Here is a 19,590-nt window from a genome sequence, read left to right as displayed (position 1 = left end):
GTGTCGGGACTGAAATTTCACCTGACCAGAAATTGTTTTAACACAGTGAAATTATTCTAAAATTGAGTTGCTTGTTAAGCCTTTTCTCAATGCATCCTTGCTGTTCAGATTTTGGAATTGGAGCTGGAGCAATCTGCTGTTACACGGCTTTGGGTGAGCAAAATTTATTTTCATAATATAGCATTTTACTGCAGCTCTCCGAGACCTGAGTTCTGCCATCTAAACAGCACCATCTTCAGGCACAATTTAAAACCTATCAATTACCTAGCAGCGACCCAGCCGTTCCTCATGTTGGGAATGCTCTTTTTCTGGTGCTGTAGTTGCAGTTCTCCTCCTGTTTTCCCCTGGGCACTGTCTTTAAGTCTCGACACTTGTCAAAATTAGGCTATCATCAACTCAAAATGCGACAACCAACCTCCTCCCAGCTGCACCCTTTGTGTCTCTATGATCGAATCTTTCCTCAGATGGACTCTTAAATTTTCTTTAAATTGTTTTACCATTATACCTGTTTCATTCTGTTTATTTCAATTATTTCTTGTGGTTTGTTTTTTTTTTTTTCCAGTCTCCTCGATAGAAAGACCTACTTTATTTTCATTGGTAGGTTCAAACGGCACATTTTAAGTCGCTGTTTTTAACCTTGAAACAGACAAAGAGATTTCTAGACCAATTATATTTCATTATCTACTTGACTTGAATATAGGTTTTTAATCCAAGCAAAATCTAGTTAAGTAAAAAGAAATACATAAGTTATTAGGCTCCGGCAACTGTCTTTGTTTCATACGTAAACCAAACAAATCTGGGCTTGGTGAGCGCTGAAATCACAAGAAAATGCAACCAGAGGTACTCTTCGTAATGTCATCGTAACCGCCTGCTGTTATTTCCCCTAACGAAATGTCATTTGCATTGTTTATTCCTCAGTTTAGTTCTCTTCTGCGGTCCGCCGGCAAAGCAGCGGCAGCGACCTGCGCCGCAGGAGCGTGTTCCGTTACGGCGCGGTGTGCTGGAGCTGCGGGGCAGCGCGGGGGGACAGGCAGAGCCCGTCCCTGTGCCGCCCACCGCCCACCCACGGTCTCTGTGCAAGGCGGGTTGTAAAGCGACTTACGGGGGTGTTCAGCCTCTAAGAAACACAGTAACTCTTTCTGCCCTTTGTTTGCCAGGTAATAAATGGAGAAAAGACGCAGTTCCCCTTTCCTGCCCTCTCGTTGCGAAGAGAAGAATGATGCTGGACTCTAGGGAGGGTCTCCACACCCAGCGTTGCCTCCTCCACCAAGTTTTCCCCGAATCCATAGGACCTCTTGAGCTGTGGGGACTTGCAGCACTGATGGGAAAGCACACGTTCTCTTGCCTTTGCAGCATTAGACCAACAACATGGTGACACTTGAGGCTTTCGTTAGTCTTTATTTGGGAAAGAAAAAATCTTCAGTGCTGAAACTACCAGATTTGCCCATTTTCAGTACATACAGTTTTACAGCAAGAAGATAATTTAATCGAAAGGTTCTCAGCAAAATTATGGTTAACCTCTGCATGGCGTCTGTAGGAAATATTGCAGTAGGCAGCATGTTACAGGGTGCATTTTAACGCATGCACTTGACGGACGCAGCCACGGAGTGAACGATCACCAAATGAAAGAGAAGCAAATGCTTTCGGGGCAGGCCTGTCCTGGGGTCCCGGGGTCCGAGGGGCACGGGAGGTCCTGGACGGAGCCCCCCGGGTCGTGTCAGCGCGGGTGTGTGTGGGGGCGGAGTGGCTGGAAACCCAGACGTGTAGCTCTTCAGACATTGCATTTGTTTAGAGGACAAGGTGGGCAGAGCCGGGCCGGGCGGTACCGCCGTGCCTCGCCCCCGTGACCCCGGATGCGACGCTGGGGGGAAGGGGGTGCACGTAGGGATGGGTCCTGGTGTCAAAGTGGGGCAGCAAGATGGTCAGCCGCCCCGGATGGGAACTGGGCTGTTCGTAATGAAGGGGCTTTTGATGTCCTGCAGTCAATGACAAAAATCTTCCAGCTCCCCCACCCCAAACTTTCCTGTGCCCTACTTCTGGGCGAGAGATCGCCTTTGTGGGTTAATTTAAGGAGACGGAAGAGGCTGCGGTACCGGCCGGGAGGGCAGGGAAGGGGTGGGAAAGTACGGAGGCATGCCGGAGGGGCCGGCCGGGGGCAGAGGGGCAGCGCAGAGCCCCCCACACCTCCACCCCTTCTGCAGGCCGATGTTCAGCCCGGCCCCAAACCCGCCCCGCCGCTTCTGGGGAAGGAGAATGCCACCCGTGTCTGCGTCCGCCCCGTCGGTCAGGCCCGGCTCGCACGGGAGCCGCAGGTCCCGCACCTCCTGCATGATCGTGTCCAGGCCCGGGGCCAGCTCCTGGCCGTGCCTGGGGGCAGCGCAGGGGTCCCCGCGGCTGCATTTAAAGCTGCCGTGTCCTCCCCCGCCCCGAGCGGGGCTGCCGTCGGGTGGGAGCGCAGGAGACATCCCGAAGCCCTCCCCGACAGTCCGGACCCATCCCAGCCTCCAGCTCCCCCTCGCTCCTCCGGCGGCCCCGGGGACCCGGGCTGCTGCACCCGGCGCCTATTTCCGCTCCTGAGAGTAATCAGGGGCAGAGGAAAGGATTTTGTGGTTTGGGTTTTTTTTTAAAATGTTATGTTTTTAAGAAAACCCATTTTTCAGGTTAATTTCTTTTCGTCACAGCCACTCGGCTCTGGAGCCCCAGGTTTCATGGCCTCCCTTAGGAAGATTTAATGAAGTGATAGCACCCCTCCCGAAGCATTTGGGGTCCCCACCACCCTCCCCGCGAGGAGCCGGGGCAAGCAGGGACCGGGCAGTCCCGGGGGCAAAGCGGGACCGGCGCAGCCCGCCTCTTCGGCGGTGAGAACAGACTTCTCCCCCCACCAAAAACAGCTTCTCCGCCCAGCTGGGAGAATTCGTTCAGCGCCCAGTGCCCCCGGGGGGGCCGGGCCGCCCCTCCGCGGCACCCCCGCCCCAGGGCCACCCTTCCCGGCGGGGCCCCGCGTCCCAGCCCGGTGCGGTACCCGAGCCGCGGCTTCTGCCTGAAGAGTAACCCAGTCCCGACCGGCCGGGTGCTGCTTGTTCGATCGCTTCCCCTCGCCCCCGGATAAACTGATGATAATCCCGTGAATTTCTAAGGCTAACGCAGAGCAGAGCACGATGCAAGGCGAGGGGACCCTCACAGAGCCCTCCCGAAGGAGGACCGTCTCAATAATTTCACTTCAGGAATCTGTGTCTTCCCTCCTTTGGCTTTATCCCAAAGCCGGGAGATTTTTTGGTGTTTTTGTTGTTGTTGTTGTAGTTGGTGGTGGTGGTGTTTGTTTGTTTTGTTGTTGTTGTTGTTGTTGTTTTTTAAAAAAATTATTTTTAGAGGTGTTGCTGTCTTTATTGGCTGTTCGGGAAATGAAAAAGAAAAAGATAACATTTCCAGAATATGTGGTTTCGTTCAGATAAAGTTCTTAGACTTTTCCCCGCCCCCAGCTAACACTCCCTGGGACTGGACCAAACAGGGTCTGGTCTTAAATTAATATACAAAACCAAGGTGACTATCCAAGATAAAAGATAAATACCCAGCTATGCAGGTGTCATGTAGGAAGCCCCTGAATCCTGGCGTTCACTAATCTTTTCTAGGTTTGACTTTATGAATGCAAAGGTCTTTTAACATAAGTTTTGATGCTTCCCTAGTGTGCACATCCTCAGTAATTTCCTTGCTCTGGTGCCTTGCTCCCATCCGCCACATCGGAAACTTCTACCGTCCTTTTTTTGTGTGTGTATGAAAATCGATAGCAGAAGTATTTTCCTCTGGGAAAAACCCCATAGAGATATGCCCTGCTCCCTGTGAGCCGTGACAACTGCGTCTGAGCAGGGCTTCAGACCCCATGAAACGCCAACAACAGCTGACTTTCTGCACACAGTTTGCAGCAGATTTTCTCCTCTTACTTCTGCACCCACACCTTCATCCTCTTTTCCTCATCACCGGGGCTCTGCAGAGCCCTTCCTCAGCCAAACCTGTTGGTTACTACCCAGTGTTTTGTTTTTATGCTGGTTTACCCGGCTCTCACTGCCTTTCACACCACTCCTCCAGCTTTTTGTTTTCTTCCTACCCAGAAAGTGTTGGCAGCTGTTTCTGAACTCTGTTCTGTCCCATAATATTGTCACATTGACAATATTTTAAAAAAGGCAGATTTAAATAAAATGTATAAAGGATAAACAGAATAAAACATATGCCAGATCCTTCCATTCTTGAAGGTGAGCTCTGCCTCTTCTCCCTCTTGGAGAGTCTCCTGGAGTCAGATATTATTCTGAGTTGGTATTTAAGCTATCAGTGGTCTCAGAAGTCATGTCAGAATATGGCTGACAGAATTTCCTGCCCCATAGAAAACAAGCACCTAACTATAACTTCTGTAGCAACAGAGATGCTGACCTGATTCTTTTGTGCCACATCTAGAATATCACTATTGCCAAAGATTAACATTGTCTGTGCTTGCACAGCCTTGTGAGATACAAACCAAAGGTCACTTTTGGGGTAGGCTGTAACCTCTGGCTGTCTCCTGGCAATGTGATATGTTGTTAATGGACTTTGGTATTAGGGAGATGCAAATCTGTTCATACTCTGAACATCTCTGAGGTTTTGCATTTTGGAGCTTTTCCAGTTTTGTAAGACATTTAAGCCCCAATTCTTTCTGAAATAAGTTTTGGTTGCTTGGGAACTCATTAATATCAGCGTGAAATCTTACCTACAAAGTTCATCAGAGTGAGGAAATGCTGGAATTAACTTTGCAAATTTGCTCTTTATGATCATGTTTTTGAAAAGCCAGACCTACAAGTAATTAGTGTTAAGAACACACAAAAAATTAGGGAAGACTGAAGTAATTGCCCAGACTTTGGTGCTCCAAAACACAAACCACATGTTTTCAGGGACTAGGTTTGAACATCAAGCTGAGTTAATTCAGATCTGATCCTATATGTAATTATGGATAACATACAGGACCGATTCCATGCCCCACTAGTAGATCTGCATGTTTGCGGTATCTGCATCTTTTTGATGAGGAAGAGAAAATTAAGCTTAGTGCAAAAACATTTGTATCACACATCTGGATGAAAATGTCTATATGATGTGTGTGGCAACATTATTTCTGGCCAAGAAATAATTTCTCTTTCTTTTAAGAGATGCAGATGCTTTAAGCAGGGATGGCCACACGCTTGCTCTTGAACAGTCCAAGTGCACCTCTTCTACCTGGGCCATATCACTTTAGTCTTTACTTGGCTGGGGGCTACTGAATAATCCAAATTCCCAATACAGAGAAAACAAGGTGTCTTGAGCTGTGGTGTGATCACACTCAGTGAGTCACTCTGGGGAACAGCTGTCCCAGATTTTCAGATTTTTGTAGGAATTCCAGATTTTCATAGGAACCACATCCTTTTGCACTGCAACTCATTTCCAGAGCGCTGGTTCTCCCCCTGTAGCTCTTTCCAAGGTACGTGCCTCGCAGCTCCCAGCCTAATGGCATTTTGGCATGCTGCTTGCAGAGTTGGGAAGTTTGGCTGCCCTCACACTGATCAACAGGGGAGAGTCTACAGGATAACGGAAATCTGGAAAACATGAAGGGTGAAAGATGTGGCTTTGTTTAAACTGGAAAAAAAAAAAAGAGTGAGGGGACAACAGTTTTCTGTATGTAAAATGCTGCTATAAAGTTGCTGGTGATCACTTGTGACCAACTGAAGAAGAATGAGAAATCAGTTAAACACTCAGCAAAGAAAACCAGGCTAAATATTAGAAACACAATCTGTCTCTTCGTAGTATCCAAGAAAAGGGTTTGATAGAAATCCCAGGACTTGTGCTACAGAAATGCAGGCTGGAAGAAAAATCCATAAGAGATTATCTAAAGTGATTTACTTAACTGTGGGATGGTGGGAGAGTGGCCCGGATGATTTCTTGAATTCTCTTTCAGTGCTTCATTGCCACAAAGCTATCATCCCTGCAGGCAAGGCAACTATTCAGCTGGCTGACAGCTGATGCAGGATGGAGATTAAATTCAGCTGAAGACTGTCTATGGCGGTAGAAATATGTTGATTCATCTGGAATTCAGGCTCTTAATTCACACCCAAATCGCTGGCAGAGCCACTGCTGACTTCAGTAGCTCAGTACCAGGTCCTTAGCTGGCAGTCACTACCATGTCCATTTTGTTATGTTTTGAAGAAGTACGGCAGGATTGGCCTCTTACCAAATCCATTCCAGCTTTGTGAAACATGACGGCTATTTCAGTATAAGCTGTATGACAGTCAGAGATCAGAGGGGTGCGGGAAGGTGGTTAGGCTATTAAGTTCACATCTGTGTTACCAAATGGAATTATTAACCCCTTCATTCTCTCCTTCATTATTTTATTTGAATAATCTTAATCCAGAGTTTGGATACTAAAGTTATTGCCTGAGAAATGGTCTCAGTAGTGCAGAAGGGATAAAAAATTGACCTGCTTAAGGGAAGAAGTGGTGCATTTTTATTTCAATCATCAAGATTACTTGGAGAACTCGAAGTAGCAAGCGCTGTACTGTCTCTCTAAATTTTAATCACAGAGGACAAATATTGCACATAGGAAAAAAAATGATGTGATGGATAACACAGAGGCTGAAGATGATTTAGGCAAAGGTAGAATGGAGTTAAGAAAGTTCCTCGTGAACAAATCCCCTGAAACTGTTCTCCAGTTACCAGTCTGCCTGCTGACTCCTGGTGGTTTTCAGAAAAGTAGGAATATCTAGAAAATCCTGATTCAGACAGGAAAGAAAAGCCCCTGCTGCCTGGCAGCACAGTCAGGGGACTCTCACTGATACCTGTATTGCGCACACATATGCTTCAGGACCCAGCTGGAACAACAGAGGAGTGATAGTCCTCGGCTGGTCCTATTGCTGGGACTCTGTAACTGCCTGTCCCTTTCATGGCAACTGGGGGAAATCAGCCTTATGGTTTGGCTGAAATGCTCTGTTTTATTTTGCACTGGAACAGATGAGGAGTGCTCATATAAGCAATTATAGCATCTCTGATGGGGCATGGCAATAAACAGGAGGAACTTTTTAATTTAGTAGTTGGTTGTAAAGTTAAGAGGGAGCACGTACAACAAGCAGAAGGTGGTGGAATGGGTGGACAGTGAGGTGGACAGAGGAAAAGAAAATTAGGAAGGTGGATGCAGATGAAACAGTGTCAGGTTGGAGAGCAGGATCCAAATAGGATTGGGGTCACAGTGGAAAATCCCTAGTAAAGTAGTTTGTGGTGAGAAGGAAGCATCTGAAGAGAATAAGGTGAGGGATGTAAGCGTCTGAGGGAGGAAACAGGCGGAGACATGGTCCTGGCATGGCTGGAACTGGCACAGCACCCCTGGGCTTTCCTGGAAACCTTGCTCCTGGAATGAAAGTCCATGTCTGTGTGTGGATGTTGGGCAATTCACAGCTAAGGTTTGGGGGTGGAGGATGGGAAAGGATGAGCAGGAAGGAGAGGAGGGCCCAAGTTAACAAAATACTCAGCTGTGAAGGGCAGGGGAGCTCTGAGGGTAGAGGGACCAGTGTCTGTGACACTTGTTGCCCAGCTTGGCTCCCACCATGCATCCTCTCACCCTTTCCATACACCACTTTGGGCCAAAGAGCCTCACTGCCATCTCCTAGCACCTCCACAACCTGTCCAGTCCACAGAGGAACGATGCTGCCCTTGGCTGCTGCCATTCTCAGCGGGAGGGGAGTGGAGCCAGCACTATTTATTAAGCCACCCTGTGAATAATGCAGCAGAAGGGACCGTCCCTGCCCTAGGGCATCTCCAAGAAGGTGCAGCTCGGGTGCGTAATGCACTGGGTATCCAGTAGATGGTCACACCTCAAAATGGGGCAGGAGATTCTGAACTAAAAGCCGCCAGTCTGTGGGAGTTAATCCATGAGGGTTCCCCTCCCACCAGAGCACCAGACTGCAGTTGTGGCAGAGGGAAGGTGAAGGCTGCTACAACAAGCCTCCTCCGAGCCCCCATTGAAGACTGAGGTGATTTTAATTTCGTCTGGGAACTTTCCCTTCATTACCCTCCTGACAGAATGGGTGCAGACAGCATTAGGGACGCTGGGCTACACACCGGCCCCAGAGGAACATCCTCCTCCTTCTCCTCCTCCTCTTCCTCCTCCTCCTCTGCAGTGGCACCTCGGCACAGGGGGAGGCACATCAGCACTTCCAGCCAAACACCTTCCCTTGCAGGATTTATTTTTTTCAAGCCAAAGGCGGCTGCAGGAGGGCAGGGAGCCTCCACCCCATCCTCACCCCAGCTCCCCACAGCCGCACAAGTGAGTTTGGCCAATGTCTTTTCCCAGGACTAAAGGGGATTGGCGAATAAAGGGGCCTTCTGACCAGCTTTCCCCTAAAAGGAGCTTACAAAGTCCGTTTGTTTAACCTTTTCACAGCAGCTTGACCTTGTCACGAAGAACAAATCACTCCACAACAATGTCGAAGTGTGGGACTGGCGGAGTGGCTCCCACCGTTGCACACCCAGGGATGGGTCCAGCCTTGACATGGAGCAAGGACCCCATTCTGCATTCTGCCAGTGTCACAGCTTTATGCAGCAGCCCTGAGTTTTGACTCCCACAGAAGAAGGACCAGGAGTGGGAGGTTGTGCTGGTGGCACAGATGTGGCAGCTTGCTGGGGCAGCCCCGCGATTCACCTCCCTGCTTAAAGAGAAGGCTCTCGCCTCCAGTATTTTCCAAATATTAGATGCCCTTATGGGGTGGTTCTTTTTTTTTTAATGTTAAATTGTTCAGCCAACTTTTGGATTTATATTTCCTATTCTACACCTTTTGTGGACTGCTTAGCAGCGAAACCAGAGGACAAGTAGACTCACTAGTGACATGTAGAAGTAAATGTTTAAGTTTTGTTACATTCTTTGCTTTATAGACAGGGAAGGAACTATTCAGTTAGAAATAACCATTAAACACATTGAGATACGCAGATGTTAAATGATAGTTCTCTCTTCCCTTAATCCAAATGATCAAAGCAAAAATGCATAAATTGGACAAAAGTTATTATATTCCAATGTTTTCATGAAGTGATTTTCTACATGAACAGGAAAATTAATCTTAATTGCTTACCACAAAAATATCCTCAGGCGATGGTAGTACAATTAAGAGTTTTTCTTTAAATAGTATGCAAGCTAATGTAGTACACATGGTGCCATTAGCAACTTCAGACCAGTATTTGGATATTCATTTAATTTAAAACAGTGTGTGCTAACACAAAACTTAGCAGTAATAATAAATGTAAACTTGGGTAAGAAAGTAAACAATGCCATCTCTGTTGAGTGCATAAGTCATTAGTCTAAATCAACAGAACTAGATTTTGATAGCGAGTATAAGCACTACATATTTTGTTTTATAATAGCTATTTTTTAATCTTGTTTTGCTTGGCTTTGTTCTTTTTTTAAAACATAATTATTGTAAAGAATAGTCATATTTCTAATGTATTTTATTGTGCTCAGTGATGGTCCTTATGACAAACTTTTCCTTTGTGAATACCAAAAAATTTGACAGCAGAACAAACACTGCGTAAAATGAGAAAATGGATGAGCTCATGTTGCTGTTACAACTGCATGTGTGAATTTAAACACCGTACTGATATCTCTGTTTTTTTCATGCTGTGCTATCCAATGACATTTGCTGCAGAACAGCAATAGAAACAGCCTGATGAGCTGAAGGTGGCACAGTCACTTTAAATGACCGATGGAGAACCGGCTGCTTTAGTAGGTAGGTGCTTAAATATCCTTCCTGTAAAGCAGGCTACATTATTTAATCACTGTTTTAACCCAGACACTTTTAAAGTTTGCGGAAGGCTACTGAAATGAAGGTTGTTCATGTGTCAAGGATAACATGGCACAGGACATTCCCACCAGCCCTTGCAAGGGAAAATGTTAGTTCTTCATCTGAATTAATTTTAGGTAATGGTGTCAGCTAGCAGAAAAAATAACAGGAGCAACACTGACATTAGACTGGTAAAATAAATAACCCACATACAAGCACTTAGAGAGAAGCCAAAAAAGATGAGAGAATTTTACAGGCTTCCTCATCAGAGGGGAATTTCCTTACTTTCCCTGCCGGTCTGCACAGTAGCCCCTGCCAGCCTGGGAAATCCCCAAGGAAATTCGGGTTCCCTGCTGCCTCTCAGAGCCTGCCCCTTGCTGCAGCTGCCAGGGCTTCCTACGCTGCATAGTCAGCGAAGAGAGCTGAGATGCCAAGGGACGAGTTGGGTACATGGCTAAGTAAAACACTAATCCTTGACACTCGTGAAAAATGAGTCACTGGTGGGCGAGGGGCCATGCCTCCCTTGGTGAGGAGTCTCAGCTGTGAGTCCTGAGGATCATGGTGCCTGGCTCAGGGAGCAAGAACGAGAAGTTAGCAAATCACGATGCAAACAGGAATCATTCACTTGGCAAGGAGAAAACCTGCATCAAGTCACTCCCCAGGTTAAAAGGGAAGAGGTTTTGTGTAGTGCAGGAGAGGGCCATCAGGCTTGTCGGCATGTATGTCCTTCTTGCTGGAGCTGTTCCACTTTGTATAAATAATTAAATCATCTTCAGAGCAAGGACTTGACCCTGCATCTCTCGCATCCCAGGTGAGCACCGGCACAACTGGGCAATAGAATCAATCTCTTGCTTTTCTCTCCCTGGCCCAATGAATATTTAATCACCTATACAAAGTGAAGCAGCTCCAACCGGAGCGAGTGAAAGCCAGGCACCTTGCAAAAGCTCTGTAGCTCAGTGGTCCATCTATTTTTCCACCAGCGTTTGAGCCCCCATGGCATGTGAGAGAGGGGGTTGATATGGCTGGATGCTCCTCTGTAGTGGAGTCCTGAGACAGAGGGAGGCAGCCTCTGTCTTCTCACCTTCCCCATCTGTAATGGGTAGTCACCCACATCTTTTACAGATGGTGATATTGATGGCCCTTCATATATTTGCCTAATGATTAGAAATAGTCGCCTAGGAAGAAGACAACCCAGGCAGAACCTGCATCTCCCAGGAGACTGCAGCTGCCAGGGTACACATTGCTGTTTCTGCTGAAGTTGGTAAGAAAGTCCAACAGATGAAGTTGGATGGGTGGGAAAGCCTACACACCCACTGATGGGAGCTAATGTCTTGAGAAAGTTCTTGTCTCCCACATGGCTCCTGCTTCCACATCCAGTTCCATACTTTATCCACTGACAGATGCAAAACACAATCCCACACATCACAGCAGTAAAAAGCATGAGGAAGAGCTGCAGGGAATAAGAATGCAATGAATAAGGTCATTCTGCCCAAGGCACATTTTGGTTTTTTATAATTCCACAGGAAACTAGGCCATCCAGTAAGGTTTTTTAGCTAATGCAGATTTTAAAAAGAAAGCACAACTGAGGGGTTTTTAAAAAATGTGCTGAGCCAGAAAAGATACTACTCAGGTACTTCTGTAGTATATCAAGGTCAAAGCAGAATGAGAATTGCCCTCTAGGAAGAATCACTCCTAGTGTCACATGGTCCTGAACTGTCTCAATGTTTTCTTAGCATTTTTTTTTGCTTATAACAGGCACAAAGACTTAAAGAACAACTGTTATTTGCAACTGTACTAGAAATCCAACAATGGGATTGCATAGGAGAAAATGAGGAAGATATTTTACCTATTTAACACAGATAATTGGCTATAAATCCTCCATTCAGCTAGCATGTTGCTGCATTTTTCCCAGCAGAATTTCTTTTGGGAAATTTGGGTATCTATCATCACCTCTAAAAAAGACACTAGAAACCCATCTCTGTTATTTACACTGTCTTACCCAACTGTAAAACTAACTCTTACCTGCTGCAGAATGAACATTAAGCCTGGGTGGTCAATGATGGGAGAGACCTACCGCACCAAGAATACCACCTCCTCAGTCAGTTGTGCTGGCAGATGGAGGTGAAAGCACAGGCACAGGCAGTCCTTCTGACTTCAGCAAAGGGCATTGATTGAGTGCAATCTTGCACTGTTTGCAATGAATTAATTTATCACTTGGTTTTACTATTTTGGGCCAAACTTGCTGAGCCATGTTTTTTATTTTTATTTTCTGCAGAGAGACTGGGTCCTGCCTACCAGAGCTTGTCGGCAGAGAGGGTAGCAGGAAAGTGATGAGTCAAGAAGAATCAGATCAGAAGGGTCATTTCACAGACACACCAAAATGGCTGCAAGTATTTCCTGATTGTTTCCCCTCTGCCAGCTACAGAATGAGTTACCTTTGCTGGGTGTGTTTAAACTAACCTTGGAGAAGGGCTGTGAAAGGGCCTGGAAATGCAAATGATGTTGCAACCACTGCAGGGGATGGGAGACATATGGCTAAAGCATCACTTTAGCCACAGCATCTTGTCACAGCCCCACAGCACCATGCAATGTATGTACTAGCCATCATGAGACCTGCCTGGCTAGCAAAGAACTCAGCTTCTCCCTGTCATCCCTGATTCGCATTGCACAGGCTTCCTCAGCCACACTCAGGGCATGGATCTGGCAGAGTGTAGCTGGGAAAACCATATTGATTCTATGCCTTCGCCTGTGTGCTGTCTGTGTACTAAGCTAGCAAGAAAGCTTTTTGAACTCAGCCAGCTTCAGTCACCCTCCAATCTTATCTTCTCTGTTTCTGAACACCTGGTTGTCCGCAAGCTAAGCATTCCCTGCAAAGGGTTCCCCATCCTCCCATCACACTGACCTATTGCCTGGTAGGAGTTCCTAGAGTAAGCCTTCCTAATACTAATGTTGAGTCAAGGACAAGGGCTAGATTTAACCACATGTTATTTAATTTGAAATGCACTGCTTTGGCTTCAAAAAGCACTTGAAGATGTTGCTTAAGTTGCCAGTGATGCCACCTCGGTTTGGTCAGGTCTGTAGGCAATGCAATGGTGTTCTCCCAGTCAGTGCTCCAAAGTACGCTGCAGAAGTAGGCTTTATGATGGGTTGTCACAGGCATCACTTCCAAAATGATATGTATCCCGAGAAGATCAGAAAGGAGAAATCTCTTAAAAATCAGCAGTCAAATTATACTTGAGCTCAGAGAGAGCTGAGCTTCACAGGTGAAGTCGGAGGTGCACCCTCATGCTCAGTGGCTCGAGGCTGGCACATCTGGAGTGTGAACAGCACGTTGCACACACTCTTCCAGACATTTTCCAAGGCAGTGCGACAGAGAAGCCTGGGACTCACAAGGGTGTTGAGCACCAAGCAGACCACCAGAGCTGGACACTAAACTGAGAGGCAGGCACAGCCAGGAGACAGCAATACCATATATTTTCTCCTTATTCACTCATTTATATTTTCCTCCCCTCTAGTGCTGCGCCCTGCTCTGCTCAGGTGTTTGATTTGCCTTCACTTTCTCCTCCTGTCCTATATCCAGATTTCCTCAATGACAGTCAGAGCCTAAACCTCTCTTGTTGTTCTGCTTCTTCCCACAGATGATACAAAACCATGTAAACAGATGGCAGTTTGTGCGTTTGCATGTGTTTTCTGTAGATCCACAAATTGATTCAAAGAGACATATTGTACCCCCTTTGCTCTTCCTTCCTACCAGGGTAACGCAGGCTGAAAGCAGAGTTCCTGAGGATCCCTTAGTCCTGCTGTGCTCCATAAAATTGCACATAGCAAACCCTTCCATAACTCAATGGATTGGGGCCATAAGCCTGGCGTTATGAAATGTATGGAGGAAATATATGCTTCTCAGTAATGCGAGGGAAAAACTCAGCAGTTCCCGTATAATATATCTATATATATTATTTTGGGCAGTGTAGATGTATGTCTTTGTTTAGAAAAGTCGTTCTTATTTCAGCAGTCAATGCCAGGAGAGCACAGGACTGGGGGAGGGGTGCCCATGTAAATGTGGCTACGAAGGAGGTTTAATTTGCGAGCCTGCTCTGGCACACAGGAACAGGATATTGGGGAGTAAACGGGTGGTGCCATCGCTGGGGGGAAACACAAACAATGCAGTTTGGGCTTGCCTTGTGCCATCTTTCAGCTAGAGAAGATAAAGACTAGAATTCTCCTTTGTTGAGATGTCGATACCATATACCTGGTAAGATCATTTGTATGGTTTTGCTCTTACACAGTTCTTGGTCTTTTGTTCAGGAAAATCTAATGAAATTCGTGAACCTCTTTTTGTTGCTGTCAGGGACAAAAATCCGGCTGAGTCAGCACGGGGGGTGTGGGTGTGGGGCATTGTGGCTTTGCCTGAAAGACTATTCGCATAGCGAGCGCATTCGAGTTGGTTAAGCTCCAGCTCCAACGTGCTCGCCGTGTGCAAAAAATAACACTTCAAGTGAGCGGGGTTCTAGAAAATGAAAGAACTAATTGCTGGGGTTAGAAGAATTCAGCCAGTCTTAAGTTATTAGGATCACAGCCGAGCAGGGAATGTCATGGAGCCAATTGGAGCAAACCTGCAAGGGCTTTACCACGCTTAAGACCTAACCTTAGATTGCTCTGCGATCACACGACCACGGCTCTAATGTTCACAGGCGAATATTCCCCCCGCACCCCAGCAGCGCTTGCCTCCGCAGATGCAGCAATGAGCGCAAGGAATGCCAATTCCACAATACTCCTGATTGCCAGCAGGATAGGGACAGACAGGCCTGGTAGTTTAATTTGCCTTTTTTTTTTTTCCGAGAGGAATAAAAACAACAAAAAGACAACCTAGTCTGTCGTTGAGATTTCTGACTGATTGTGGAGTAATTTGGGCAGAATGGAATAGAGCCTGCTCAGTGGTTCATGAACAGCACTTATCCGTACTCCATTATTTTCCTTTTAGTTTGCTTTACAAATTAGAAAAGGGCACCAGTGTCAAATTCTTGATGCAAGCCTCTGTGTGAAATGATAAGCTAAATCCTAAATTGAGGTCAAAGCTGTTCATGTGGTTCCTGCTGTTCATGTGCTAATAAAAACGCTTTTCTTTGTTCCTGCCTGCTAAGAATGACTGCCCCATTTATAAACAAGATCTTATCCCAAACCAGACACCTCTATGCAAATATTAGGGAAAAGTACCCTGCTTAAACTGTATTCTCTCCTTAAAAATATATTATGTTCTGTAGGAAAACAAGTAGCATCACTGCATTGAGAGTAATGCATTTATGCTACCTAAAGTTCTGGTTTTGTCTGCATGTAACATCTCAGGGTATTTTTCTGAGTGATTCACAATGAGAACAAATAATTGGCAGCATCATAGAATTATGTTCCAGTGACTTGTCGTTTGTGAAACCTCCCTTTAACTCCGGTTCAGATCCTCACCATCATCAAACTCAGACACCAGCAGTCACTGTGACTCTGCCTTCCTTTGTTTGGTCCCCTCTGCTGTCACTGTAAAAGGTTTGGAATATGGTTACTGCAATCAAATATGGTCTCAAATACTGCAGAAGATGAATATTCAGACTTAAATTTTCTTTCCTTTCCTGGGAGAAAGGAAATCAATTTACCTGTAAATACAAGAAATGCCATTAATACCTGTTGGGCTTAGACAGCTCAAAGCGGTCACAGGAGCCTGATATTTTGGAGACTGCAGTATCTGTTCTTTTTCTTCCTTTTTCTTTATCTCTCTGCTAAGCCCTTGGTAACTACAGTGAGATGAATTTAAAGTGTCAGCTTAAAATGGTTTGAAACAGGTATAAATTGGAATTGTCTTTCCTGAGAAATAGTGTGAGATGGGATTGAGGCTAGTGGCAAGGGTGGTTTTAGAAGGGCATCGCGGTATATAGCACACTGGCATGCGTGTGCATATGTCTGCTTAAAACTACTGTCAGTAAAGCAGAATCAAAACCAGAGATGTGAAATCAAACCAGGGAAGATTGCTCCCTGGTTTTATAAAATGATTTTCTAATTAGATTTACAGTAATAAGAATAACACAATGCAAAATTAATATCTATTTATAACAAATTATGCAAATGTGGTGATATGAAGCAACACTCTCCTGCATTGCTCAGTGAAGCTAATCCTCCTCAGCCTTACTTCTGAAGAGCCTAAACACTTGCCCCAATACCCATACAGGGAGAGGCAGAGTAAGGATAAAGATGAAAGATGTTTGTCTGTCTGCCCTGGGAGCAGCTGAAGAGCTTGAAAGATGAGAAAACAAGATGGGTAAGGTCTACCTGGAAAAAAAAAAGAGACAGAAACATCACAGAAACAGGGACTGCATTACTCTGTCTTTCTCATTGCGGGGATCCAATGTGCTCCAAAGACAATATATTCCAAAGAAAATTACTGATTTTACTCAAACTAGGCTTTTGAAACAGTTGCCTGGTAAAATAACCTAACAGCAGAACCAGCTCAAAGGCTAGGCAGCATGACCTGCCCAAAGACAGCTGATGCTTGTCCCCAGCTCTGACATGTCAGGAGCTCACAGGTCTAGAGGTGACAGGCAGCTCAAAAAGGTCTGTTTTACCCAACTTTTCTTCCAGGAAGTGCCAGGTTAATTCACCAGAGGGAATTTCTCACAGCCTTTGGAAGTGTTGCTGTCAAAAACAGCCATGAAGTGATATTGTTGAGTAAACAGCCCATTTTCTCTCCTGTTGTACACCATCCCTCTGCAGAACCTTCCATCGCAAGCACAGGGAGGTGGGAGAGGAGTGGAAGGAAAAGCCCAGCAGAACCCACACAGCCAGTCCTCCCCAAACAGCTTGAGTTTATTCACAAATAAAACACCTCTCATCTCCAGAGACTGAAGATGCCCTGCAGCAGTACTGCCTACTGTGCCGAAATCCCAGCGGGGACACAGGGCTCACCGAGGAGGAGAGTCAGCCATGCTTTTAGCCATGTCTCCTGGGAACAGCCCTTTCAATGTCCTGCCCTCCCCGCTCATCTCTGCTCTGCTGAGGCTTGGGCTAGATGTAATTGGTTTCAAAGACCAGGTTTAATGATTTTTAATACTAGTTAAATGGGAGGGTTGAGATGCTAGTGTCGAAATGTCTTGAGGAGGGGAAGAATTCTGTGTTTCCTGTTATTTGTCTTTGTTAACAGAATCCATTTTTTAGTGAACAGATGGAACATTTTTGGTTTGTTGAACATTTCGTCATCACTATTCAGCACCAGCTAACCTGCCAAATGCTCTTGAAAAATACAGTTATTGCAGTCTCTGGTCGTCAATTTTGCAAGAGCAACTTTCCTCCTTGGTTCCCATGAATCAAAAGAACTACTTCTTTTTCTTTGATTTTTTTTTCTGCCTTAAGATCCAGAGACTATTCTCTACCTATCTTAACCAAGATATATTGGTCTAAGTGTCAAAAACTCATTCAAAGAAAGATAGATGTTATTCTGCCAGAGCAGCAAAACTCTTGGATGAAACCAGCAGGGACTGGAATTCCTGTTCAGGAAAATCTATGCCCTGTTTGCCAACAGGGGCTGACAGCCAAAGACAACTATGATTTTATTTTTTTTTCCAGTTAGAAGTGTTGGTTTCTATTAGCTTTTAAACCAGAAGTACAAGGAGATTTAGGCTCAGGGACTCTGCTCAGTCTATCACACTTTTGCAAACTTACCCGTTTGCTTGCTGTCCTGCTGAACCGATTAGCTTGTGCTTGGCTGAGGCACAGTTTCTATGGGGCAGACGTGTCTCTTGTAGAAAGGCAGGCTGTCTTCAATCAAGGACATAAAAGATGGACCTCACATGGCTGCCTTTGGTAGGACATTCCCCTGCTGAATCACCATGATGGTTAAAACCTGTTTTCTTTGCAATTTGAATTTGTCTGGCTTCATTATCAGTTGCCAGACATTTTTTTGTTTGTTATTCTTTTCATGCTCTTTTTCCCTTCCCCTGTTTTCTACCACCTCCTACTTTCCAGAAATCTTTAAACTGTAAAAACCAACTCTGGACCCAGGATTTTTTTATTGATTGCAACACCCTACATATAGATACAAAACACACCCTGATTTTTATTCACTGCTCCTTGGTCAAAAGGGGCAATACCTATCTCATGCATTTGGTTAGGATTTATACTGGAGTATTTCCATCCATGCTCTTTAGAAAATCTGGCTATGGTTTGCTACCAGCCTCTAGTTCATCTCTCAGGCTGAAATGACAGCAACAGAAAAGACTACTTTATGTATTTTACTGTATTGCGACCCTTACAGTGGTCGTCCATGTGTTTGTTCCCTCTATGTCTGGACTGAACTTGCCTGAATTTGAGACTGTGAAACCAGCAGAGAGTTGCAGAGTGGCTGGTAGTTTATTTTGCACCTGTCATCTCTGATTTCCTTGAAAAAGAAAAAAGCATGAGCATGGCTATAAAACAAAGCAAAGACAAACGATATTTTCATGAATTATGTGCATGTTTCTACTTGAGAAACTTTGGTCTAGTGAACAGCAGAGGAAGTCAGTGAAAATTTTCTTTCTACCATTGTCACTGTGTGGGGTCAGTAATACTTTGCTCTTCTACAGCACTTTCTCGCAGAATTTCTTTACAATAATCCACACTCCTTTTTTCCTGGTTTCCAGTTAAAAACACTCTTACAGATCTTAGGCTGTAAATGGAAGAAAAAAACCTCAAGAGACACACTGGAGTGAGTGTGACTGTTTTGTTAGGACTACAAAGGAAAGCTGTCTGAGGAAGGAATATTAAATATACCCGCCCCTACTGCTGTGGTAGTGAGTTATGTCCAATTTTGGATATTACGAGTCCTGGAGAAGACTTCCCCATGCTTCAGGAAGGACAAAGGGAAGAATTTGCTTTGAGGGACTCTGATCTGACAGAAAAAAATCATAGAATCATATAATACCAAGTTGGAAGGCACCTAAAGGATCATCTGGTCCAACATCATGTTCAAAAAGAAATTTTATACTATTTCTGGTAAATTCCCTTAATTTTTTCCTTTAACTTTCTCAGTGATTAAGATCCAAGACATACACTCCTATCCACTGCTCCCCAAGGAAGAAAGGTGACAAGACAGTTTAGGCTATCTATGTCTGATTGGTGAATTCTGGTTCATTGGATTTCTGAATTTGCCTTATTATGAGTATGCATAACATTCTTGCACAGCAGAGCCGGCATGTGATGGCAGGCCCATGCCACATAAGTCCCTGACCAGGAACAGCAGGAGATTCTTAAACCTTGACACACACCCAGGGAGGAGTGTTCAGGGACCACAGTGTTCCTCACTAGCAAAAGGCAGGTTTGTCAGTATGGACTGAGATTTCAAGGTTAGAGATCCCTATAGAGCAACAATAAGGAAAAAAACCCTAAATGTTAAGAGGAAGGACACACAGGGAAAGAAAATTTCAGGCAAGAAAATGAAAAAAAAAAAGAGGATCTGCTTTTGTGGAAGAGACAATTTGTGACTGTTGGACCAGCTAAGGTGAATGAAAACCCACTTAGGTCGGTTGAAACTCCAAGATTTGGAAAAAAAAGTATTCAGGAGGGCAATGTTACATCTCCCAGAAAAATGACTTAAACTTGAAAAAATCTGCAGATGGTGAGAAAGCTGAGGAAGAGGAATTCTCTTTTCTCGTTTGTTGCTGAACATTATATATTTATTCTCTCTAGTGCCCAGATTCAGGCACTACAGTATTTAAAACCTCTGTAAACCCAGGTGTGCCTGCCTCAACTAGCACGCTAAAAAGAA

The 19,590-nt window shown here is 45.2% G+C and overlaps 1 protein-coding gene across 2 annotated transcripts in view; it reads right to left on the bottom strand.

Moving 5' to 3' along the window:
• LOC135313030 (homeobox protein HMX1) overlaps window positions 1–19,590 on the bottom strand; it is an 82,297-nt gene that overhangs the window by 19,140 nt on the left and 43,567 nt on the right. The window contains exon 3 of one of the 2 annotated variants that reach the window (XR_010372577.1): window positions 686–3,390. The exons of the other annotated variant lie outside the window; for it this stretch is intronic. The gene's annotated coding sequence lies outside the window, so the exon portion shown is untranslated. Of the gene's footprint in view, window positions 1–685; window positions 3,391–19,590 lie in introns of those variants that run through there. 2 annotated transcript variants of the gene reach the window in all.

The sequence above is a fragment of the Phalacrocorax carbo genome, chromosome 4 (genome assembly GCF_963921805.1).
Source record: "Phalacrocorax carbo chromosome 4, bPhaCar2.1, whole genome shotgun sequence".
Taxonomy (NCBI): domain Eukaryota; kingdom Metazoa; phylum Chordata; class Aves; order Suliformes; family Phalacrocoracidae; genus Phalacrocorax; species Phalacrocorax carbo.
The sequence above is the reverse complement of the archived record's forward strand: the minus strand, read 5'-3'. Positions and strand labels throughout refer to the sequence as shown.